The sequence below is a fragment of the Pongo abelii genome, chromosome 8 (assembly GCF_028885655.2).
Source record: "Pongo abelii isolate AG06213 chromosome 8, NHGRI_mPonAbe1-v2.0_pri, whole genome shotgun sequence".
In the NCBI taxonomy this organism is placed as follows: domain Eukaryota; kingdom Metazoa; phylum Chordata; class Mammalia; order Primates; family Hominidae; genus Pongo; species Pongo abelii.
Window position 1 is genome coordinate 9,658,283 of NC_071993.2, and position 26,970 is coordinate 9,685,252.

Genomic DNA, 26,970 nt, shown 5'->3' on the forward strand with positions numbered 1-26,970 from the left:
GGAGCCTTTAAGAGGTCATTAGACCAGGAGGGTAGAATTCCCATGAGTGGGATTAGTGCGCATATGGAAAGAACCCCAAGAGCTCTTACACCCTCTTTCTATCATGTGAGGATACAAGAAGACAGCCATCTGCAACCCAGAAGAAGGCCTTCATCACAGCCTGACCATGTGGGCAGCCTGATCTCAGACTTGCAGCCTCTAGAGCTGTGAGAAATAAGTTTCTGTTGTTTAGAAGCTACCCAGTTTATAGTATTTTGTTATACCAGCCAGAACTAAGATACTAACTACACTCTAAGCCCAAATATGATTTTCTTTTTTTTTTCTCTTTGAATAACTCTGAGATTGTAAAAAAAAAAAAAAAAAAGGAATTGAAAGTGAATCTAAAATTTAATTCAAAATAGGAAAGTAATATGCAAAACATTTTCCAAAATCACTGTGTCATGTCATAGTTGGCATCACCCTTTCCTTAAGACAGTTGTAACATATAAGAAAAAAGCACATGGCATCCCCAGGAGGCTTATCTAGTAGATCGGGGCTCTTATTGGTACACCCCATGGAACATGGCATAAGCTTCATGGTTTTTTATGATCTAGGCTCAAAAGTCACAAGAGGTCACTTCCGTCACATTCTATGGGTCACTTCTGGCATACTCTATTGGTTAAAACAGTCCAAGCCTGTTTTGATTTAAAGGGAAAGAAAACTGTCTTTATGTCTTAATGGCAGGAGTACCAAAGCTTGTGTAGTGATGTCTTCACTGACCTCAAGCTGCCATAGTCCAACTTTTGAGCACAAATTATTTCCATTTCTCCCTTTTGCAAAACATACTTACTCCCCACTAAGATCCTCAAAGGTCTCATTCCATTCCAAGCTCAGACCCAAGGTCCAAGATACTTTAATCTGCATCAGATCCAGGTGGGGCTCATCCCTTCTGGTTCAATTGCTCAGGTATGTCTTCTTTTGGTTTAAAGGCCTGTTAACCAAAAAGACAAGTTATTTGCTTTCCATATACTCAGCACAAAATGGAGGGCTAGGCAAGCTTTTGTATGACAGCAATATCTAATTCAATTCAAAGAGAGGAAACAGGCCATACATGGCAGTCCCTGGTCTGTAGCAATATTAAACCCAGCAGGACCCTCGTCAATTATCTCCGTTTAGGGCGCCATATTGCACGGAAGGTAGAACCCTGTGACTGCAGGGTCTGTGTTCTAATCCTTTGTTTCACCCTCTGAGACATGCTTTTTTTCTCATAAGAAATAACCCATGTTCACAGATGCAGTTTTTTCAGCCTGCCTCCTGCTCATAAAAATTTAGAGGTCCCAATATTCATTTCAGTTGGGCTGTTCTCTGTCCCTTTTAATCTAACCTGGTAAAATTTCTAAAACTTTATAGACTTCTTATGGAACAATAATCTACTCCATTAGAAAAAGCCATACCCACACATTTATTTTGGGTATGTCCTTCTCTACCTTCACTATTTCTGATGCGTTTTTAGGACAATATCCTTCAGATTTTTAGAATCCCTATTGTTTACCGGAGAGTGCCTGCCCAGGCACAGCCGTCATACATTTACAAGGCCTCTGGCTCACTGAAAGTATCTTCATGCAACGGCCTTGGATCTTTGTAAAATCTGAATAAAGTCTTGTATAGTCATAGCCTGGATTAATTTTAACCTTTGCCCCAGACCGTTTCCAAGTTTTAAGTTCAGTTCGCTAACTGGAAAGACTGCCGCGGGAGCTTTACAATGTCCTGGAAATTCTATTAGAAAACTATAAAATGTGTTCTTTTCTTCAACGCTTTCCATTGGCACTGGTCATTGACAGTGAGCAGAAGCTAGATAGCATTTTCAGTATTCTGCCTGGAAGTCCCCTTAGCTAGACTCCAAGTCTATTCAGTACATTCAGTATTTTGCATATTACCAGAGGTGACAGTTTTAGTGTCTCGCTCAAAATTTCAGAGAAAGTAAATTTGCCCTGGAACTACAATGAAGATTACTCTGAGACCCTCACCCCAGTGTCTGAGCCCCTCACTGAACTCCAGCACTTGTTTTCTTGGCTGTTCAATCAGGTGTCACTGTCAGGTGTCCTTAAAGATGGAAATTAGATAGTAGAGATTTAAATAATCACTGCATTTCTAATTGGACTGAAGATGGTTTTTAACTTTTGCTTGGACCCAGAATCATAACATATATTGGCCCTTTTATTGGTTATCTGATTAAGAAGGTATACCTCAAAATGGCTGTGGAATTTATCCTGCATGTGTGTACCTTTGCACAAGCTGATTGTGGAACAGACCATTGCTCTTTGCCTTTGCTTTCCAGTTTAGTTACTTTGTTTTCTCTCTTTCTTTTCTCTTTTTTTTCTTTTTCTTTTTTTTTTTTTTAATTTTTTTTTTTGAGACAGAGTCTTGCTCTGTCATCCAGGCTGGAGTGTTGGCCAGGCTGGTCTCGAACTCCTGAGCTCAAGTGATCTGTCTGCCTCAGCAGTGGTGCCATCTCGGCTCAATGCAATCTGCACCTCCCAGGTTCAAGAGATTCTCATGCCTCAGCCTCCCAGGTAGCTGGGATTACAGGCAAACACCACCATACCTGGCTAATTTTTCTATTTTTAGTAGATACAGGGTTTCACCATGTTGGCCAGGCTATTATCAAAATCCTGAGTTCAAGTGATGCATCTGCCTCAACCTTCCAAAGTGCTGGGATTACAGGCATGAGCCACTTCATCCAGCTCAGTTTAGTTTAAATTATAACAATTTTTTTTCTTTGCCTTGCGGTTTAGTTACAATTATAACTACTATAGATTTAACGAACTTTTAATCTTTTTAAGCCATGCTGGAGTCTTATAAAAATACTTTTGGAAAAATTGCTTCTATATTTTAACTAACACAAACACCGTCACAATATTCCTATAATCAGTCTCACGTCACCTCCCTCAGGTTGTTGGCCTCATTTTAATGCTACTTTTAAACATTTTAATGCTACTTTTATACTGTATTTGATTTCTGTTCCTCTTGGCTACCCTTTGCATAACCCCTGATTTAAAACTGCCAGTTCCTTACGTTCATCACTTAAAAAGAAATGCATTATCAGGTAAGAAACTCACTCACTATAAAAATGCAGAAACACCTTTTGCTTCATTTTTATTATGGTGGCATGTACGTCTGATTAGTGCCCAGTACTGATTTTTATAAAGCTCCATGAGAAACAGCACATTTTAAAAAAATTATCCAAGATATTAAACAATATGGATAACACATTTCTTACTCTCCAAATATAAGTGTGAATCTACTTTATCTGAAAGATGATAGACTATAATTTAGCAGGTTAGTAGGTGGCCATACGGTAGTAGCATGAATGGGGAGTCAATTTTAGGACACTCGTTTTTGCACATAAACATGGTGCGGGTGTAGGACAAAATGCGTACTTTGTAGGAAAATCAAGCATTGGAAAGTACAAATCTTTGTAGCAGCCTGTTAACCTGTTTGCTGACTTCATTCTTAAACCCAACCAATCCACTCATGTTGGTGTGATCCTTGTTATGCAAATCAGATCATGCCATTCTCCTAGTAAAAATATGCTAATAGCCGCTCACTCTACTCAAGAGAAAGTCTTTAACTGCTTACTAGTACTCTTGAGATCTGTATCATCTACTGCCCATGCCCCTCTGCTGACACTTCTATTTTTAACTACCCTGCTTTTACTCCCCACCACTTGTAACCCTGCCCATGAAAGCAAAAGTGACCTATTTTCAGTGTTGTTCAAACAGCTGCATGTCTCCCTTTGGGCCTTTGCATATGCTATTCTTCTTGCCTGGATCCTTCCTCCAACCTACCCTACTTTCAATCATGTTCATGTAATCGGGAGGATTGCTTGAGCCCTGGAGGTAGAGGCTTCGGTGAGCTATGATTGCACTACTGCACTCCAGCCTGAGTGAGAGAGTGAGATCCTGTCTCGAAAAAAAAAAAAAAAAATTCCTGTCACTACCCCACGTCATATCTAAAACAACTCAAAACTGGCCAAAGATCTAAATGTAAATTTTCATGACCTTGAACCAGGCAATGATTTTTTAGCAATGAACATCAAAAGCACAAAAAACAATGAAAGAAAAATATTCAGGCATGACTTCATCAAAGTTTTAACGTTTTATCCTTCAAAAGACACAATCAGTAAAGTAAAAGGCCACACAGAATGGAACAAATGTACAAATCCTTTATTAGATAAGAGACTAGATTCCAGAACATATTGAGAACTTCTACAACTCAAGGATATAATTTAAAAATAAAAATGTAAAAATGACCAAAGGACTTAAGTAGACATATCTCCAAAGATGATATACAAGTAGCTAATACACAAAAGAAAAGATGATTAACATTATGAGTTATTAGGAAATACACATCAAAACAGCATAACTGAAATTGTAAACCTGTTGAGAAACAGATCCCTAGAAACCCGTCTTCTCAGCCCCTGTAAACCACCATTCTTTTCTCTGCTTCTATGAATTTGACAATTTTAAATACTTCATATAATCAAAGCATGCAATATAGTCCTTCTGTGATGGATTTATTTACTTAGGATAATGTCCTCCAGGTTGATCCATGTTGTAACAAATGGCAGTATTTTCTTCTTTTCAAAGTGTGAATACTATTCCATTACATATCTGTATACATCATATTTTGTTTATTCATCTGTTAATGATATTTGGGTTGTTTCCATATCTTGGCTATTGTTAACAATGCTGCAATGAGCACAGAAGTACAGACATCTCTTCAAGATCCTAATACTAATTCTTTGAATATATGCCCAGAGGTGGGATTCCCAGATCATATGGTAGTCCTGTTTTTAATTTTGAGGAACTTTCAGACTGTTTCCCATAATGGCTGAAACATTTTACATTCTTACCCACAGCGTACAACAAGAGTTCCAATTTCTTGCTGATGCTTGTTATCTTTCAGTTTTTTTTTTCTTTTTTGATAACTGTCATCCTAACAGCTGTGAGGTAATACTTCATTTTTCAATCTTGTTTTAACTTACATTTCCATCATTATCAGTGATGTTGAGCACTTTTCCATATGCCTGTTGGTCATTTGTGTATCTTCCTTGGAGAAATGTCCATTCAGGTCCTTTGCTGTTTTGTAATCGAATTAGTTTTGTATTCTTTTTTTTTTTTTTTTCCTAATGAGTTTTAGGAGTTTCTTAAAAGAGTTGACTTAATGTTATGTGAATTATACTTCAATTGTTAAAAATTAAAAATTACTTCATAATCTTTTTTCTTATAAACAGGAGGTTGCTAGTGGGATTTAAAGGTCTCATGCAGAATAAATTTTAAAAATTAAATTCAGTAATAATGTTTTCCACTTTCTCTACTAAATTTACTTGACCCTTCTTTATTAAAAATTAAGTACTGAAAGTGTGTAGGGCCATAAGAAAAGAAAAATAGGAAGTGCCCTGAATCAAGGCACTCAGCTGAAGGGGCAACTGGGAGCTCAAGCCGAAGCCACTGCCCATTTCCAAGCCACACACCCTTGGATTTGCCAAAAGTAAGAGGTGCTGCATTATAATTTGCACAAAGGTGCTATGTGATCTAGCATTAAAATTGACATAAATCATGCAGAAGAAAGAGAGAAAGAGACAGATGCTGTTTTGATATCATTTTAATTTTCATTTTAACGCAAAGAGAAATATTATGTCAAACTTAATGGCAAATAAAAGCAGGAGACTCTCTAAATAATAATATGTATTCAGGAGTTGACATTTCGATGGTAATAAATACGCCATAGTAAACTATGCACATAGTGAGGGAGTTAAAGGAAGAGAAAGGCTTTTAATGAAAAAACAAGAAGGGTTACATAACTGCTTCGAATCAATTATCCTTGGCTACAAATGTCAAGAACAAAGGTGGCATCAGTCCAATGTTGGACAGGCAGTTCCTGGGCAGATGTCCTCACAGAATTATGTATATATACACACACATATATGTACATATGTATATATGTACATATATGTATATATGTATAATTCCTCATAGAATTATGTATATATACATATATACACATATGCATACATATGTGTATATATACGTGTGGGTGTGTACATATATACACACACATCCTGTGCATGGTTGTGCATGTTTGTGGTTTCTGCAGAGTCTTTTGTGATAGTTCAAGTGTGAGAACCCACCCTTCATGGCCTTCCTCAGCTTCATTTGTTAGGGCTTGACACAAGTGACTCCATTTTGATTCTGACAACTTTTACATTTCCCCTTTTTGATCAAGTTCTTTCTCCAAAGCATTGTTGATCAATCAACTTCGAGTTAGCTTTTAATTGTCCCTTGGTACCAGGATGGATCTCTTTAAGTTTGTTGGCCAGTTCCACATGACAGGAAGTAACTGGGAACTAGAAATGAGTGTCAAAACCCATTTATTACAGTTGAGCAAAAAGGAATATCTCCAGGAAGTGGCTCTTAGTCTAAGTGTACCTGGAGTCCCTTGTTATGTTCAATTTTTGTTTGTTCCATAGATACTGGCTATCACATCAAAGTGCTGGAGCAGCCTTATTCTGTTAGGACTTCTACTTCTGCAGAAGTACAAGGAAGAGGTTAAAAGTTTTAAAAAAGGAAATACAAAGTTAAATTAATAGTAACATGTTTTTGAGTCATGAACCTAAGCTTAACTCCATACATTAAATGATCATGGGGAATTAGGTAAGACCTGTTGTAACCATGTGGCTTGTCTTCTTATTTTATGTATCTGGGTCTCAAATTTCCCAGAGGAATTTATCCAGGTACAGGATATAGTGTTAGCAATAGCATAGATACTTTCTTATTAACCAATACATAATATACAGAAATTATATCACTTAGTATCTCATGATTGGGTTGGATTAAAGCAAAGAGTGTTCTAAAAAGGGACCAATAGTACCTCTGAAGAAAAAGATACGTTAGAGATGTTGCCAAAGTTATTCACCATGTAATTAAAGTATTAAAGGATCCCCTAGGTCACGTAAAGATCTAGGTTTGGCATGATTCAACATTATGTCAAGTTACCCTCAGAAGTTACTGATTATGAAATTTTAATTCCACCATTGTCTTTCCAAGTAAAAAATATAGGCATTAAGTGGGATAAGGGTAGAGTATTATAATATGAAGTCTTTTTTTCGTATCTTGGGAAAAGCTCTCTACAGTGTGAAAACGTCAGCTTCTTACCCTGACTTGCAGTTTGAATGTCTCTGGTAATAGCATCAGGCAATTTGGTGAACTTTCTGTGTGGCTCATGTATCAAGCATGAGAATTGTGTCTTAAAATTCATCTAGCTTTACCTTAGAGGGCTTTAGGATCAGAGCAATTCTGCCTTTTAGTAGTTCCATGGAAGAAAGTTGGAATGGAGTTTCTCAGAAGAATTTAGCATCCAGTCCAGTCTACAGATTGATAACAATAACTCAAAAGCAATGTAAAAGTCTACAATCCAATAGCAGGTGTACCATAGTGTTTCTTTAGTAACACAACTTTCTCTACACAGTCATCCCAATTTCTACCAAAGTTAACAGTAAGGCAAGTTTGTTTGTAAAATAAGCTAAGTTTTATCAAATTTTGCCTGATCATTTACACAAGTGCAGAAAGAATAGTGATTTGACTACGTAGGAGTCTCAGGTTTAAAACCTCTTGAGGCAACAAAACCAAACCAAGGCAGGCTTTAAATTTTGCCAGCAGTGCCTATGAGCAATTTAAATACGGCATTCCCATCAAAATCTAAGAGTGATACAGGAATGTTTTCAATTTTATCTTATTAAAAAAAAGCAGACTGTTATCAAACTTATTCAAAAACTATATTGTCATAAATATAAGGATACTCATAGATAGTTTCCAAATTTTGAAGGGATTAAGTTGTGAGAATAAGTAAATGTTTTTATGTTTGTTCACAAAAGCATACTTTCCCACATTCTTTTAAACGCTAGATAGTTTTTTAATTTTATTTTTCTTTTAATTTCACTTATTTAAGTCCTGGGATACATGTGCAGAATATGCAGGTGTGTTAAATAGGTATACATGTGCCATGGTAGTTTGCTGCACCTATCAACCCGTCACCTAGGTTTTAAGCCCCTCATGTATTAGGTATTGTCCTAATGCTCTCCCTCCCCTTCCCCCAACCCCCGACAGGCCCCAGTGTGTGTTGTTCCCCTCCCTATGTCCATGTGTTCTCATTGTTCAACTTCTACTTATGAGTGAGAACATGTGGTGTTTGGTTTTCTGTTCCTGTGTTACTTTGTTGAGGATGATGGTTTCCAGTTTCATCCATATTCCTGCAAAAGACATGAATTCATTCTTTTCTATGGCTGCATAGTATTCTATGGTGTATATATGCTACATTTTCTTTATCCAGTCTATCATTGATGGACATTTGGGTTGGTTCCAAGTCTTGCTATTGTGAATAGTGCTGCAATAAACAGATGTGTGCATGTGTCTTTATAGCAGAGTGATTTATAATCCTTTGGGTATATACTCAGTAATGAGATTGCTGGGTCAAATGGTATTTCTGGTTCTATATCCTTGAGGATTCACCACACTGTCTTTGACAATGATTGAACTAATTTACACTGCCACCAACAGTGTAAAAGCATTCCTATTTCTCCACATCCTCTCCAGCATCTGTTGTTTCCTGACTTTTCAATAATCACCATTCTAACTGGACTGATATGGTATCTCATTGCGGTTTTGATCTGCATTTCTTTAATGACCAATGGAACAGAACAGAGACCTCAGAAATAACACCACACATCTACAACCATCTGATCTTCAACAAACCTAACAAAAACAGGCAATGAGGAAAGGATTCCCTATTTAATAAATGGTGCTAGGAAAAGTGGCTAGCCATATGCTGAAAACAGAAACTGGACCCCTTCATTACACCTTATACAAAAATTAACTCAAGATGGATTAAAGACTTAAATGTAAAACCTAAAACCATAAAAACCATAGAAGAAAACCTAGGCAATACCATTCAGGACACAGGCATGGGCAAAGACTTCATGACTAAAACACCAAAAGCAATAGCAACAAAAGCAAAAATTGACAAATGGGATCTAATTATACTAAAGAGCTTCTGCACAGCAAAAGAAACTATCATCAGAGTGAACAGGCAACCTACAGAATGGGAGAAAATTTTTTCAATCTATCCATCTGACAAAGGTGTAATATCTGGAATCTACAAGGAACTTAAACAAATTTACAAGAAAAAAAATAACCAATCAAAAAGTGGGTGAAATATATGAACAGACACTTCTCAAAAGAAGACATTTATGCGGCCAACAAACATATGAAAAAAAGCTAATCACCACTGGTCATTAGGGAAATACGAGATTGTTTAAGAGAAACTTTTCTTAAATCTGAAAAACAAAAGCTTTAAGTAAAGAACCAACAATATTTCAAATTAAAACCATACAAACAATATTTTTATTAGTTACTCAATCTCATGTATTACATTTTTGTTCTGCTTGATCTTGTTTAGTAGTTTCACAAATTCATCAGTAGCTTCATTAGCATTCTGGAAAATTTTTATTTAGTTCATTGATCTTAAAGTTATTAAAACCCTGTATTCAAGAGTATTTGTTAGACTTTTTCTCATTAATCTGATTACAGGTTTCTTTAGTGAGAAGTCAAAAGTGTTGATGACAAAGACTTATTAATAGAATAGCCATAGTTAAAATTCTGATGGACGGTCATTATAACTAGAAATTGACAAGGAAATTTGGTTATTTCCATGGCATACAATATTTTCATATGACCACCAAAATTATGACTGATGTTATTAGATTTCTTTGAAGTTATATAATTTTTAAAATACTTATTAATAGTATACCCAAGAACATAACTGAAAGAAGATCTAGAATCACTTGTCATTTGACCACACTTCCCATACAATTTAACACATCAAACAAGCCTAATTATTTCATATCTCTATAAAATGAGAGGTACTTCCTTTGAAGCTCTCTGGACCCAACTAGAAAGTATCAAAGTTAATGCTGGTCAAAAAGACTTAATCTAGAACTTTAATACTAGAGAAGCTGCCACAGGTGTCAACAGTTTAAAACAACTGATTGAAACAGTATCACATGTCATTGTGAAATAATTGTCATCACTTAATCAGAGTGATAATCAAAAGATTTCAAAAGCAATACAGAAAGTTACACAGAACATTTTTGAAACTCATTTTTCCTAAGTAATCAATAAAAACCAATAAATACAATTCAAAGCACATGAAGTTATACTGATAGAACATATTTTTTCTTAACCTAGTTACATAAAAGCTAAAGAAAAGCCCCTGCAGTGTGTTTACTTCTTCTTATGAAAAACCCATTGAGATAACTGGGAAGTTAAACCTGATGAAAATCTGCTTGAACTTAATCAGACATAGAAAGAGTGTGTGTCCAAGGTTATGAGTATACACCACATAAAAGAGGAATGTGAACAAGAAAACTAGTAACTTGTGAAGGGGAATACGTGGCTCTTAGGAAAAGTACAGAAAGTTTTATGATTACATGGAACAATTCAGACATGTCAAGAAAAGCAAAGAGTACAGAATCAAGTGTACTGGAGAAAAAAAATATTCTCTACACCGTAAAGCTGCAGTTTAGAAGATGTTTGGAAATTTAAAGAAACAGATTCCAAAATTAATCAAAACCTCTCACAAATTTTACTAAGATCAGATCAATACTTCAAGGAAATCTTGTTCTAAGCTAAGGGGACAACATATCAGTTTTGTTTCAGTATATTTTTAGTATCAAAGCTCAATGTTTAGAAAAATTTGTAATTCCCTTCTAATTATAGCCAACTTAATCACACACAAAATTTCTTTCACAAATTCATTTTTCATAAACCTTTCATGACTTACTTAGACTTTTAATTTTGTCCTATACTGCTTCTTTTTTTGTTTTGTTTTGTTTTGTTTTTTCAGACAGAGTCTTGCACTGCCGCCAGGCTGGATGGAGTGCAGTGGTGCGATCTCGGCTCACTGCAATCACTGCCCCCAGGTTCAAGCAATTCTCCTGCCTCAGCCTCCCGAGTAGCTGGGATTACAGGCATGTGCCACCACCCTCAGCTAATTTTTGTATTTTTAGTAGAGACGGGGTTTCACCATGTTGGCCAGGATGGTCTAGATCTCCTGACTTCATGATCCACCCACCTCGGCCTCCCAAAGTGCTGGGATTACATGTGTGAGCCACTATGCCCTGCGTATACTTCCTTTTTCTTAAATAACCAGTCATTTTATGTGACGACAAAAAAATCTAGCAAATAAGATTATTTCTCCTACAAAGGTATTCTCTTTTTTTGTTATACCTTTGTATACAGAATTATATAGATATAAAAATTAGAATTTTTGACTCTTAGAAACCTTAATTTCTACTGAAAACTTTAAACATTTTAAACTGTCACATATCAGTATTCTGTAGATGAGAATAGTTTTATAATTTTTAGATATATATTTCTGCATTCTATATTTTTTATGTGTATTCATGGACTAAAACACATTATCTTTCTATAAATAATTAAGAAGCCAAGAAAAAATTTATATTTATTTTTAGCAATGTATGTTTTATTAGTTTATTTCACTTCTGAATAACTCATTTAATGAGTATCCATCATTAACATAACTTTAAGATTTCAAATGGCATTAAAAGTTTATTAATAAATGTTTATCTTATTAACATTTACCTAATTTATGTATTTTAAAAAATTATACCTAGATTAGTTATGAAAACTAAGATATTAAACAAAGCTAGTCATTATTTCAAGCTGTCTTTTGGTTAACCATTTTTAGAGCCTGTGAATATCAGGTATTCACTTAAGAAACAAAGTTAAACAGATGGGAATTTTGCTGATAACTCAGAAGACACAGCTGTTTTTAGTAAACCAACAATATAAATTTTTTTTATAAAAGTGTTACACAAATATCATTTTGCTTTTAATAAAGCTGGATTTACAGTTTTATAATCTGTATGTCAAACTTTGACAGCTTAAAACATCAATCAGAGACAATTATAATCATGTCTGACCAGTAAATCCAGGCAAAAATGTATGCTGACAATTCTGAGGACATTTCTATTTTTACGTTATCAACAAATTTAAAACCAGCTTATTTATCCAAAATTAATTCACATAAACTAAAAGACATTTGGTGTAAGTACTAAATATTTTAACAATTAAATGTGTACTTATGTATTTAAGCCAATTTAAGCAGAATTTATTAAGGGACCTCTGGTAAACTAAGTAGAGATTCTACCATGTAGACACAATGTACGACATATAGTCACATGCATAACAACACCTACACACACACACACACACAGAGAGATAGCTTTTATTTTAAAGTTTTATCCAAAAGACATTAACAAATAGCAATATATATTTACTGGTTTATAAAATAACAGCTGAATCCAAAAATTATATTTTTGACAAAATGAGACCTGTTCATATGGCTAATTTTATTTGCTCTGATAATAATCCTTTGAAGACTGTTGACCAAAATTTCAGGTAAATCAGTTTGATTGGAAAACAAATTCTTTTCCTTTTTTTCCCCTTTTTTTCAGTTTTCAATTAGTTGAGGGGTTAAATTTTCAAATATTTACATTTTAGCTAGGACTGATTGAATTGCATAAAGAAACCAATATCTCCAAGGAGCCTCAAATTTTTAGTAAGAAATCTTTCTTTTGTTTGCTAGTCCAGTTTGCTTAATTAGTCAGTGCAGGTGAGGAGGCATTTTAGAAAAGAGTTTTAAAGATTTTTTAAGGGTTTTTTTTTTGGCTCCTGCATGGCAGACAAAGCAATTTTTTATGCCGGACAGAGTTATATTATTGCCTTGAGCTCAAGATTTTGACTTATTTGATCTGAAAGCCTAACTTTTGTAAACATACTAGTTATTTTCTTTTTAGAATATCAATCCTTTGGTTAACTGTTCTATCACCCTAAGCAGTTGGTAGTTAGGCAAACCTAAATTTACATTTCCAAAAGGGATGACTCAGGTGTTTAGGGTTTTGGTTGCCATGGAGCTGCTGTAATTTGTAAAGCCATTAATTTGAAAGCCCTTTAAGATATTTTTTTTTCCCTATCTTGGCTGGAGTGATATAAGCAGTGAGTTTATCTTAATATCAGTAGAAAAGTCAGCAGATTCAAAGTAGGCAGGAAACAAATAGAGAGATAGAGGACTTCGAAGACTCCATGTTAACCCTATAGTTGTAGTTTCTAATTCAAGTCAGAAAATCAAGCTTGAGGAGTTTGAATATTCCCCATGATGCTCTTTCATTTAAAAACATGCACAAGGAAAAGCCATGTCGCTGGCTGGATTCCCAGAGGGCTTGACATGCTTCAGAATTTTGAGAGTCCTGGTCTATTTTTTGTTAATATCTCCAGAGCAAACAAAATCCTATAAATCTTGTCAGGGAATTTCAGGAGTTTGGAACAGCGTCTTAGACTGTGGTGACCCACCCTAGTGGCTTTTAATTAGCCATTCTGCACCCATGATTTAGAATGTTTATTTTTTGCTCTTGGAAGATTTTCATAAATGAGCAGGGAAAAAAAAAGTAAAAGACATGAATTATTTACAGGTATACATAATCAAATAAAAATAAAACCAAAATAAGTGTGCTCACAAAAATGTTAAAACAGGTATGCAGACCAAACAAAAAAAATTAAATTAGACACACAGAAAGAGCTAAAAGTTAATTCACCGGAAAATGCATGCCTCACAGACAGAATATAAATTCTGTAGAAGCCACAGTACTCAAACCAAAAGGAAACTTTTTATACCAAAAAGCATTGCTAATAAATACATAAACTAATGTTTATAGCCGCAAGAGGGATGCAAGGTCCTTTACTTAAGGCAACATTATAACAGAAACAGATCCCAAATAAAGAGGCAAAATAGCTCACCAAAGGGAGGAGGAAGTCTGAGAATCTCAGAGGAGACTCATCAGAGAGAAAAGCTGAAGGGCGGAAGCAGAGCGCTTACAAGGACTCAATGTTTGTAGTACATTGGATTCCAAGGGTCACTAACATCCTAGGTGAGCCGGTTTGATCCCTCCTCTGAAAACTAAATTATATCAAACTTATAAATGAACAGAAAGGGAGAGTCCAGTAGAAAATGGTATTTATTGAGGAATGGGCATCACAATGGGAATACACGTGCCATAGTAAACTACGTGTGTATTCAGAAAAGTAAAGGAAAGTAAGAGTTGTCAAAGAAAAAATGAGAAGAATTAATTGTTTTGAAACAATTGTTCTTGGCTACAGGGATCAATAATAAAGGTGGTGTCACCACAAGGTTGACTAGGCACTTGCTGGGCAGATGCCCTCACAGAAGTCACAGAAAAGTGTGTGTGTGCATGTGTGTGTGTGTGTATATATATACACTTGTAATGTTGCAGTAGCCTTTGTGCAAGATGGCAATTTTCACAGTCTTTTATAACAGTTCTTGTTATTAGGCATGCATGCATAGACCCCTCCATTCATGACCTCAGCTCCATTCACGACCTCAGCTCCATTTGTCAGGGATTGACACAGTTCCAACTTGATTCTGACAACTTTCACAATTATAATTATGAAAATCTCAGACAAGCGATTGTAAAAATACTTGAGACAGGTATATGTACATCCTCTTAAAATGACTTATTTAGCACTAATAGAATTAATCACCTAAGTAAATAGATCAGCAGAAACAAACAAACAAAAAAGAAAACCAAATAAATATATTCATAAATATCAAAGACAACCTGCCTTTGGGTGGCATATTTGCCACAACAGCCACTCTTGTATAAAACTTTATGGCAAATATATAGAAAAATGGAATGTGTAACAATGTGTAAGTTATATATTGGGCATGTGAAAGAAGGTGATAGGGCATTCCAGGAGCTAAAATATACAGCAAAATATCAACTTAAAGTACAGTTTAGGTACAATATTTCATTAAATATGTCTGGCATTTTTACTTAAGCTTTAGGCTAAGACCAACATTTTGCTACTTTAACTATACATAGTGACTTGCATCTTTACACAAATTGTGTTTAATAAGCAGTAGTACTATTATTGCAATTTTTTCATCTTCTGCACCTTATTTTTTAAACAAAATCAGGGCAAAATCTGAAAACAAATTATTCAACAATTTTATAGTATGTCAGAAATTCACATAAAAAGATGTTAACCTAAAATCAAATTATTGGCTGCCTACCACTGGGGTAGACAAAAATGCCAACCATGACTTCTACACAATCATCTTGGGTTATTAAAAATAATTCCAGGTGTCAATATATTATCTATAAAAGTGATTTTTTTCAACTGTTAAACCAAATATTACCTCTAAGTATTTTCTGATCAAGATAGAATGAAAAAAACTATAATTTTGAATGGATATTTCTTATGACAGTGAAGTAGGTACAAAATTTGTTTTACAATTATATATCGAGGAAAAATTAAGGGACCTATGGACTTCAAAATAGGTGATTTGATGTTGAAATTATGATGTAATATGCAGGGCAGAAAATTTAAAAGACGCATAAGGTTGTATTTTTTTAACTGAACATGCCAAATATAAAAAGCCTTTTGAAGGTCTAACGGTCATATATAGCTAGCAAAATCATGGCTACATATGGTGCCTGACAAACTTGCTGTAGGATATTTGCACAGAATATAGGCTTCAAACAATGAAAGAACTAAATAGAAAAATCATTTTTGTAAAACACAGTTTTAGTTAATTATCAGCAAATTCAAGAGTTTAATACATTGTCATTTTCACCAGTCAATTTTGCATCAACAGGATATAATTGCTAATAATCTATGTAAAAAAGTTTCCATGGCATCCCCACATAACTCTAGAGCTGACATCTAAAAGGAGAGCATTTGATACTGAGTTGGGTGCTAACTGTAATGCAAGCCAAACACACAGTCTTGGCATGGTTGCTCTGGTTTCCATAGAGAACAAAAAAATACTGCTCTGGGAAAATATCTTCCCTGCTTTCCTTCAAATAGTATTGCCAAGCAAGGAATGTCACCAATCACCATTGTTTTGGCATTTAATAATAATGACTAATACAATGAGTGCTTTCTGAAACTAAGATGTTATTGGAAAAGAAATATATTTAGTACAGCAATATGAATAGCCTGTGGATACTCTTTCATCCTGTTTTCAGCATTTGAACACAGCCTTGTACCAGCAATGTGGACAGATATTTGAGTGTTTATTGAGGATTGTGCTTAATGACTCAACAATCTAGAAACACAAATTCAGTGTTAGTGCACCTCTGGTCAAATGGCAGAAAACATTTCAATAATAATTAACGAAAAAAACTCTTTAAGCTTTCAAATGATTTGTATCAGAGGCAACTTAGAAGAATTATTGAAAGTAAACTGCCATAAGGAAATAATTCCATTAGAGATATAAGCATGAACAAAAACAGCACTACACTGATGCATTACAATCAAACATGGAAACTTACTGGCACTCTTCCACAAGGCCTATAAATAATAGTTTCCAAATGTTGTCCAATGCATACAGAACATAATTCTGTAGCACGTGTTTAGATAGTATCTGGAAAAATAATTTTTGTCTTCTAATAAGATAAGCGAAGACTACATTAAAATAAAAAAATTAAACACATTTCACTTTATTATATTAATTCACAATTACTGTCACATATATTTAATGTATCAATGTTCACTGTAAATCTTCTAGAAAAACATATAGTAATTAGCACTCCCCAAGTATATTAACAATCAGTTTAGGAGACTAGTGTTCTACAAGCATATTTAAATATATGATGTTTTAATAAAACATCTATTTCTAAAAGTGATGAAAGTTTTATTTATTTTACAGAAGAATAAACCAAGGCACAAAGATAATTATTCTATATATAAATGAAAAAGCTATGAAAATTTATTGTAAACTTAAAATTTAAAGTTCTATCATCTTATAAGGAGTGAAAAATTCTCCTTTGGGCATAGATATACACATCTTGAATATTACTAAATTTTAATTTTCCCTTTCCATAACCAAAAGAGAAAGAACTATGTGTAAGCAAGCAAATAAGAGCACTCAAGATGTAGACATAAAATCATAAAATCTGCAAATAAAAATGAGAAAAATCTACAAGAAAAGTATAAAGTGGAAACTTTAGCTGTCAAAAACAAATACTGTTAAGCAGAGTTTAACTACTTCTGATGTAATTTGAAGTCAATATGTTCTTTGGGATTTAAATTTGTTAGATAAGTTGAATGTCTTACGCAGGATTTCAGTAAATTCCCAAGGACTTAAAATTCCATGGTTATTTCTTGCTCTACTGCTTTGATACACCTTGCACCTATCTTCTGCCTGATGATTATTATTTGTACCATTTTCTGTGTTAATGTTGATGAGGAACATAGAGCATTTTGCTCAATAATGAATAATTTGTTGTCACACTAGACAACTGTATGTTTTGTACAGTAGGTTTGAAGAGACAAAGAGAAGCTTCAGTATGGTATCACTCAGCAAACCACTTAAAATGGATTGTTAGGCATGTCCATTTTAAAGCTTCCTGGACCAGAACCACCACTACAAATATTCCATTTTTCTAACTCTGTGGGACATTTCTCCAACACATGTTTCATGTGATCTCATCCCCATTCAACTTTTCTGCTCATCTCCTGTTAACTTCCAATGCAGAGTTGTTTCTTGAAAATCAACAGCAGAGGGTCTGATTTATTAATGGGCTTTATTTTGTCAGAGCAGTTTCAGATTCACAGCAAAATTGAACAGAAGGTACAGATATTTTCCATACACCTCCTGCTCCAACACTTGCATAGCTGTCTCCACTATTTACATCTCCCACCAGGTGGTACTTTCATTACAATTGGTAAAATCACATTAATGTAATCATCTCAAATCCATAGTTTACATTAGGGCTTACTCATAGTGTTGTACATTCTGTGGGTTTGGACAAATATCATGACATGTATCTACCATTACAGTGGCATATGAAGTTGTTTCACTGCCTTAAAATATGTGCTCTTCCTATTTATCCTGCGCTCCCTGCCTAATCATGATGGCCTCATTTTTATGAGTAGATACATACATAATATATGTTTCTAAACAAAGACAGTTTACTTCACATATGAATGCACTGCTAATATTGTTAGAGTAAATTCTTAAGTAGATACCACTCTAAATATAACTATCATTAGATAAAACACTATATAAAACATATACCCATCCTGCTCCAAATATATAACAATCATACAGAAAATATAACTTAGAAGTCTTACAAATTTATATGTCTAGACAAGGTGGAATAACAAGGACCACACACCATCCTCCGACAAAACACAAGTAGAAACAGGAAAATAGATACAATGGCTTTCAGATATTGAACAATAAGCAGTGCAGGACTGTGATTTCAGAGAGAAAATAAACAAATAAAGTAAAAAAAAGATCAGTGAACTTGAAGATTTTTAGGCTTAAACATTAAGCAAACAGATAAAAAGACGAAGAAAAAAATTTCAGGGTAATATTAAACACTCTAACATATGTAAAAATAGATTCTCAGAAAGAGACAAGGGGCAGGGCACAAACAATTCTGAGGGAAAAATATGCAGAAATCTTCCAATATTGATGAAAATGATAAATTCATATTTCCAGGAACAACAAACACTAAGATGTTATATACAACACACACAGATACAGACACAAACAGCATAAACCAAAGCTCATTATAATTATTTTGCTTAAAGCCAGTAACTAAATGATAGCCTTGAATGTAATGACAGCAAATAGTCACAATATGTACAGAGGGAAAATTGTGGGAAAAATTGTAAGCACAACCACAGACTTCTCATAAAAATTATGCATGCCAAAAGACAATGAATTCATAATTTTTAAGCACTAAAAGGAAAATAGACATATTGAGCTAGAATTCTTTATTTAGCAATAATTTACTTCTAAGCTGATGGTAAGGTTAAAAAAAAAGACAACACAAAAGCTGAGAAAAGTTTGAGTAGCAAACCACAATGACAAGATATATTAATAGAATTTCTTCAAGTGTAAAGAAAATGATACCAGAAATAAACTTGAACCTAAACAAAGAGATAAAGAGAAGGAAAAATAAATAATATATTTTTGTTATATAAAATATAAAAATATATTTTTGTTATAAAAATTAAAAGGTAATTGACACTTCAAAGCAAATTATATGATATATGTTTTGGCATGTAATATATACAGAAGTAAAATATATGACCAAAATAGTAGAAAGGGTCAGAGTGGAGTAATGAAAGTATTCTGTTACAGTTATTTTCTATTATACATAAAGTGAGATAATATTTAAAAGTCTAATGCTGTAAGTTGAAGCTGTCTAGCTACATAACTAATATTAAACATACAGCAGGATCATGAAACTACTTAGTTAATAAAAAAGAAGGCAGTAAAAGAGTAGAAAAATAGCAAAGAATAGACAGAAAAGTGGAAAACAAATTTAAAAATGGTAAATTTAAATCTAATTATACTGTTTAAACATAACTTGCAAAAACAGTCTCATTAAGATGCAGAAATGGTCTGAATAAATTTTAAGAAATCAAGTCCCAACTAAATGCTTCCAACAAAAAACTTGGTTAGCTTAAAATTTAAAAAAGCTAAAAGTGAAAGGGTGAGGTAATTATACACATTAAGCCTAAGAAAGTTAGAATTGCTGGCCGGACATGGTGGCTCACACCTGTAATCCCAGCACTTTGGGAAGTCGAGGTGGGCGGATCACCTGAGTTCAGGAGTTCAAGACCAGCCTGGCCAACATGGTGAAACCCTGTCTCTACTAAAAATACAAAAAAAAAAAAAAAAAAAAAAAATTAGCCAGGCATGGTGGCAGGCACCTGTAATCCCAGGTACTTGGGAGGGTGAGGCAGGAGAATCACTTGAATCTGGGAGGCAGACATTGCAAAGAGCCAAGATCACGCCATTGCACTCCAGCCTCGGCAACAAGAGCAAAACTCTGTTTCAAAAAAAAAAAAGAAAAAAAAAGAAAAAGAAATACCAGAAAAGTAGATTTAAATGGAATGGTACTAGGATAAAGAGAGACATAAAAAATCAGTTCGGCAAGAACATATCACAATTGTAAATGTATATGCAACCAATAAGAGATCTTTAAAATAAATTAAAAACTGAAAATACCTGCAAGGAAATACAGGCAAATTCAAAATTACATGTACAATTTTAACACTGTCCAGTAATTGATAGAATAAGTAGACAAAAATAAATAAATAACAAAGTTATAGAAGAATTGGAGAACACAATCAAACAACTAGACTCCCTTGATATTTAGAGAAATACTTACCCAGCAGTAGTATAAAATATATTTTTATCTCAAGTGCACATGAAATGTTTACCAAGATAGAACATATAATTAGCATTGAAACACACATTAATATATGGTAAAAGATTAAATTCATACACATCAAAATCTGTCCAACAACATAATTCATTTAGAAATCGATTCTAGAAAAATGTCTGGGAAAAGGCATATATTTGGAAGTTACAGACTACTTTTTAAAGTAGCATAGAGTCAAAAAAGAAATAACACACAAAATGAGAAAAAAATTTCTAAATTAAGAAAAGTAAATATGAAAAACATCAGAATTTGTTGTATGTGGTTTCAGTTGTGCTTCTAAAAAATGTATAGCTTTAAATGCTTATCTAGACAGTCTCAAATAAATGCCCAAAGCCTTTATCTTAATAAACTAGAACAAAAGAAAAAATAAACCTAAATTAAAGAGGAGGAAATTAAAAGCAGAAGCAATGAAATAGAAAACAAATAGAAAGGGATCGGGCACGGTGTCTCACGCCTGTAATCCCAGCACTTTGGGAGGTCATGGCGGGCGGATTATGAGCTCAGGAGATCGAGACCATCCTGGCTAACATGGTGAAACCTTGTCTCTACTAAAAAATACAAAAAACTAGCCGGGCGTGGTGGCGGTCGCCTGCAGTCCCAGCTTCTTGAGAGGCTGAGGCAGGAGAATGGCGTGAACCCAGGAGGCGGAACTTGCAGTGAGCCAAGATCCTGCCACTGCACTCCAGCCTGGGCGACAGAGCCAGACTCCATCTTAAAAAAATAAAATAAAATAAAATAAAAAATAGAAAGGAATATCAATGATACCTAAAGCTGGTCTATTGAAATAATCAGTAAATATGATAAACACACAGTTAGAATTTTTAAAAATAGGGTGCAAACTACAAATATCAGGAAAAGGGGGCATTTTTACAATTAATGAAGGAATATTACAAAAAACTTTAAACCAGTACCTTCTGTAACAGGTGAAATGAACAAATTTCCTTAAAGACAAAATTTAATGTTTATGATTTGGATGACTCGATGTGGTTAATGTCTATTCTCTTCAACTGATATATAGATTCAACACAATGCCAACCAAAATGACAGTGGGTTTTAATTTTTTAAATTAAAAAATTAATAATTTGGATAATATATAATTTGGATAATATAATATAATAATCTGGATAATACAGCAATCTGGATAGCTGCATAGTTTTGAAAAAGAACAAAATGATAGGTCTCATGTTAATCAAGCTAATATGATACAGGCAAAGGGACAGAGAAACAGTTTGATGAAATGAAGTAGAAAGCCCAGAAATAGACCACACAAATGCACTCAGCTGATATTTGACAAAGCTGCAAAAGCATTTCAATGGTAAAAATACAGACTTCAACAACTATTGCTGGAACAATTAAACACTCATGTTTAAAAATTGTCATTATTTTAATGCATAGGTAACATGGTGCCACTCTGGGGAAATCAAACATATCAGCTAAGCATAAGTAAAAGTAAAATTCATGGAAATATCCTAACGTCCTACCTCCCATCACTTTTAACATTTTGATATATATTCCTCCAGATTTCCCACAGGAAATATTGATTTATCGATGCATTTCTGTGTCTATAGATTTATCTGTGGGTATATGCATCTATTTATGGGTCTATATTTCTATCCATTCATCCACCCATTCTTTTCCCATTCATCCATCCATCATCCACCCAAGTATCTGTTAAAAGGAAAACTTTAGTGGAATTAAATGTAAAAGAGTTTAATTGAACAGAGTACAACTCGTGAATTGGGTGGCCTCCTGAGCCAGATTAGGCTCAGAGACTTCAGCACAGCATGTGGTGGAAGAGTTATGGAAAGAAAAACAAAAGTGATGTACAGAAAACGAAAGTGAGGCACAGAAACAACTGGATTGTTTACAGCTTGGCTTTTGCCTCATTTGAAAAGAGTTTGAACAGCTGGCCACCTTTGATTGGCCAAAACTGGGTGGCTGGCACAGGAGTAGGCTACAGTCTGTTTACACCTCCATTTAGGTTACAGTTCACTATGTACAGAGAAATCTTTAGTCTGAACTTAAAATATGTAAGGAGACAGCTTTAGGCTAAAGTTTATTGAATATATCTATACACATTTTTATTGTATATTTACTATATAAAAATATTTCCAATATAGAAAGAATGTATCTCATTCCCTAAGAGTATCTCTTATTAACAACAATATTTCTTTTCTTTTCTTTTTTCTTTTCCTTTTCTTTTTAAGAGGGAGTCTCACTTTGTCACCCAGGCTGGAGTGCAATTGTGCGATCTCGGCTCACTGCAATCTCAGCCTCCAGGGTTCAAGCGATTCTCCTGCCTCAGCCTCCCGAGAAGCTGTGATTACAGGCATGCACCACCATGTCCGCTGATTTTTTTTTGTTTGTTTGTATTTTTAGTAGAGACAGGGTTTCACCATGTTGGCCAGGCTTGTCTGGAACTCCTGACCTCAAGTGATCCACCTGCCTCGGCCTCCCAAAGTGCTGGGATTACAGGCCTGAGCCACCACACATGGCCCAGTGATATTTCTTTTTCTAGAGTTTATATTATATTTTGAAAAACAGGTAGATATACTTATATGCATGTATATCAAGTTGCAAGGCTGTAATATGCATAGTTTGAAAGTATATGTAATTTTATTTTTATATTATTAAAGTGAAATGGCACTTCCCCTTTTTATTTTTCTCTAAGTTCTGACAATGGGTTAATCCCAGTTTTCCTAAATGGTTTTTGCCTACTTGAAATCTATAGCATTAATTGATGATATTGCTTCTTTTTCCCTTAGAGCATGTGGTTTCACAGTGATTTTTGTGTGCTTTTTTTTTTCCGCACAAGAATTGCTTCTTCAGCTACATTGTAAGATTTTTGAAGACAGATAATTTTTATAGCCTAACAATTAGTAAAATACTTGGGAAAAATAATTGTAGGCTTTCAAGAATATTTATTTATTTTTGTTTATTTATTTATTTATTTTGAGAAATAAGTCTTGCTCTATCACCCAGGCTGGAGTGCAGTGGCACAATCTCTGCTCACTGCAACCACCACCTCTTGGTTCAACTGTTTCTCCTGCCTCAGCCTCCTGAGTGGCTGGGATTACAGGCGCCCACCATGATGCTGGCTACTGTTTTGTATTTTTAGTAGAGATGGGGTTTCACCATGTTGGCCAGGCTGGTCTTGAACCCCTGACCTCAAGTGATCCACCCACCTCAGCCTCCCAAAATGTTGGGATTACAAGTGTGAGCCACTGCACCAGGCCAAGAATATTTATTAATGGAAGTAAAAAAAAATTTGTACATTTGGACTCATAAGACTGTAAATACATTTTTCACAATTTAGTCATGAAGTCAGTGTGAACTAGAAGTGTGTTAAATGATAGGGTAGTTGGTGAATGGATGTATGACTGCTTGGGCTATCTTCTTGCTGTTTGTCCAGATTTCCAAATGTTTCAAATAAACTGAATGTTAGCTGGAGAAAATGGAAAATGTTTGCAAAAGTTTATACAGAGTTTAAGCACATAACATCAAGTCAACCAAAGTCAGTCATTTAACCTTTAGGAAATTTTTCCTTGTTCATCGGGTTGGCTTTTCCCAGCAAAGAGAATGTTTTACAAGAAATTATTTACCTTATCCCATAGAAAAATGAAATTAAGCAAACTCTGGAAGGAGACTGAAATAATGTGTATTTGTATTTTGGGGACATGCAGGGCGGTAGAATAAAATTCAGACAGTGCCTTCCTATTCTCTTCACTGCTTATTCCATTGCCACCCCTACAAAAACACAGTTTTTTTGTTCATTTGTTTGTTTGTTTGTTTTGAGACAGAGTCTCACTCTGTCACCCAGGCTGGAGTGCAGTGGTGTGATCTCGGCTCACTGCAACCTCTGCCTCCCGGGTTCAAGCAAATCTTCTGCCTCAGCCTCCCTAGTAGCTGGGACTACAGGCGCCCACCACCACGCCTGGCTGATTTTTGTATTTTTAAGAAGAGACAGGGTTTCACCATGTTGGTCAGGCTGGTCTCAAAACTCCTGACCTCGTGATCCGCCCACCTTGGCCTCCCAAAGTGCTGGGATTACAGGTGTCAGCCACCGTGCCCGGCCATGATTCTTTCTTAATGACACATGCATAACATGCTTACCATGAAAATCATGTATAGTCCTTCCAATAAGGCTGTTGGATATGGGCAAACTGCAAATTCAAGAGAAACTGGAAAGAAAAATGATTATAACATATTTATTGTAGGTAGCAAATTGTCCCATTTCAGTGGAGAGGTCTCACTCTCCTATGGGGTTATTTAAATACAACCTCAAATTGTAAAGATCCTTCACAGCCTACCCTTGAGAAGCAGATGTAATTCCTTGAGTGAGGCTAGTAAGTCTCTGAAAAACTGAATAATTGTATGACTTACTAGGCAATTTAATAATCGTTTGCAAAAACCATTGTCTCTTGAGGTAAATGAGGAGGGAGGGTGAGGGATAGCAAGGAAATACCTGAAAGGTCAATTTGGTCTTATTGGCTCCATTGTACATAGGTCCGCCTCTGAATACTAAAGTTCGTAGCTCCTGACAGTTATGTTGTCTTGTTTATATGTTGGAATTGATCAACAAGGTTTGCCACTGCTTGTATTACCAGGGACTGGTTACAACCATTATTTCTCTTCATTTGCTCAGCTTATCTCATATTAAAGTGAGTTTGGAGTGCTCCAAAAAAAAAAAAAAAAAAAAAGATCCTTCAATTTATTATATTAATGTTCTATTCCTTAAAAACTGCCCATTTGGAAACAGCAAAAAACCTCAAAAAAACAAACAAAAAACAATGAAAGAAAAAAATCATTTTGCGCTATTTGGGAGACTTAATATATTTTATTTTATCATCCCTATCTCTCATAATGAAGTTATTTTTTGCAAACTAAACTAAAGAAACAGCCTGTAACACAAACAACAGGTTTAGTAGGAACATTTAATTGCCCTTCATTTTAGCAAATGTATTTTCAACAGTCTTGTGATTCAAAGATACAATTAGAATGTTTATCTTTATTTTTTTTTCTTTTGGAAAAAGGTCATACTTCTGGCAGAGAGGAACTGTAATGACTTTTCTTTTTTCTTCCTTCTGTATCTGTAGTATGTTTCATCTCCTACTGACATCTAATTGCAAATAAAATTCTCTTTGGGATGCATTACAGGCCAGAAAATTGGGTGGAATATGGATCTTCACTGGGATTTTGCTACATTAAAGAATGACCAATACTTTGTGTCTACATAAAAACACCTTCAGTATGAAAAAGCTCATTGTAAAACACCACTTAAGAAAATAATACATGTTGTGGAAGGAATTTATGCAAGATGGTTAAGATGCTAATCTTTTAGCATCTCATTATTTTATTAATTTCTCATCTATGGTTTCTTGCGTGAGTTTTTTTTTCAAACTAAAAAATGCAACAAATAAAAATGAGTTCCTATCTATATACTTACAGATTAAAAAGCTTCAGAAAAGAATTAACATTCATACCACACAAAATAAATTTCTACACATAAATTGCATATAAATTGAAGAAGAAAACCAAAAATAATTTTTGGTAAGTTACTTCTAAACTACATTTTACATTAGCAGCTGTTAGAAAAAAATCCTGATTGACTTTAAAGAAAACTACAAAGATTTTTTTATAAAGAGAAAGAATTATAATAACCTCAGATTTTTGCAAAGGCATCAAGTCCAAAGAATGTGAATTTGTATCATGTTAAATCATTAAGCCAATGGCTGAAAGGTTAAAGAAATTTTTAGAAAATACAAGGAAAATATTTAACCTTTAACAGAATTTTTCAATAAAATAAGGTGAGTAATTAAAGAAAAAGAATGACAAGGGAAGCAGAACATATATATATATATGTCATATCAAGCAATGCAGTATTTCAGATGGAGAGATGAAGAAAGGAGCTTCATAAGACAGGTTTTCAGAAGACAGTATTTAACTGAATATCAGGTAAACTGGAACATTTGGAGCAAAACTAACTTAACCTTATAAGTAGGTTGTAGATAGTTCCATTTCAACAAAGGGGTAATGTTATGCTACTTAATAAATTGAGAACAAAGAAAAGACCTAATATTACCATTTTGATTATATTGTGCAATAAATCTGAAAAAGTGAATACAATGTATAAGTTTTAAAGGAAGAAACAAAATTATCATTCACATATGATATTATTGCCTATGTGAATATATAGCAGAATCATTTGGTAAAATTTTAGAATTAAGAAAAGAGCTTAAGAAGGTTGCTAGAAATATGATTAATATAAATATTAATTGCATTTCTATACAGTATAACAAAGTATTAGAAGAAGATATTTTAGTTTTTTTATTTCATAAAGCACATATTTGTGTGTAATTTGCAGTAGCAAATATATGTTTGTTAAAATATGTAGTCTTTCAAAATGTACATTATATGTAGTCAAACATAGGCTATATATGATGTATTGTGTATTAGATATGTAATTTCATACGTCATATTATATACAAGTGTCATATATATCTACAAAAAGATGGACAAGACTTATTTTGGTAAAATTTTAATAAATATCTTATTAAGATTAAGTATATCACCCTAAATAATGA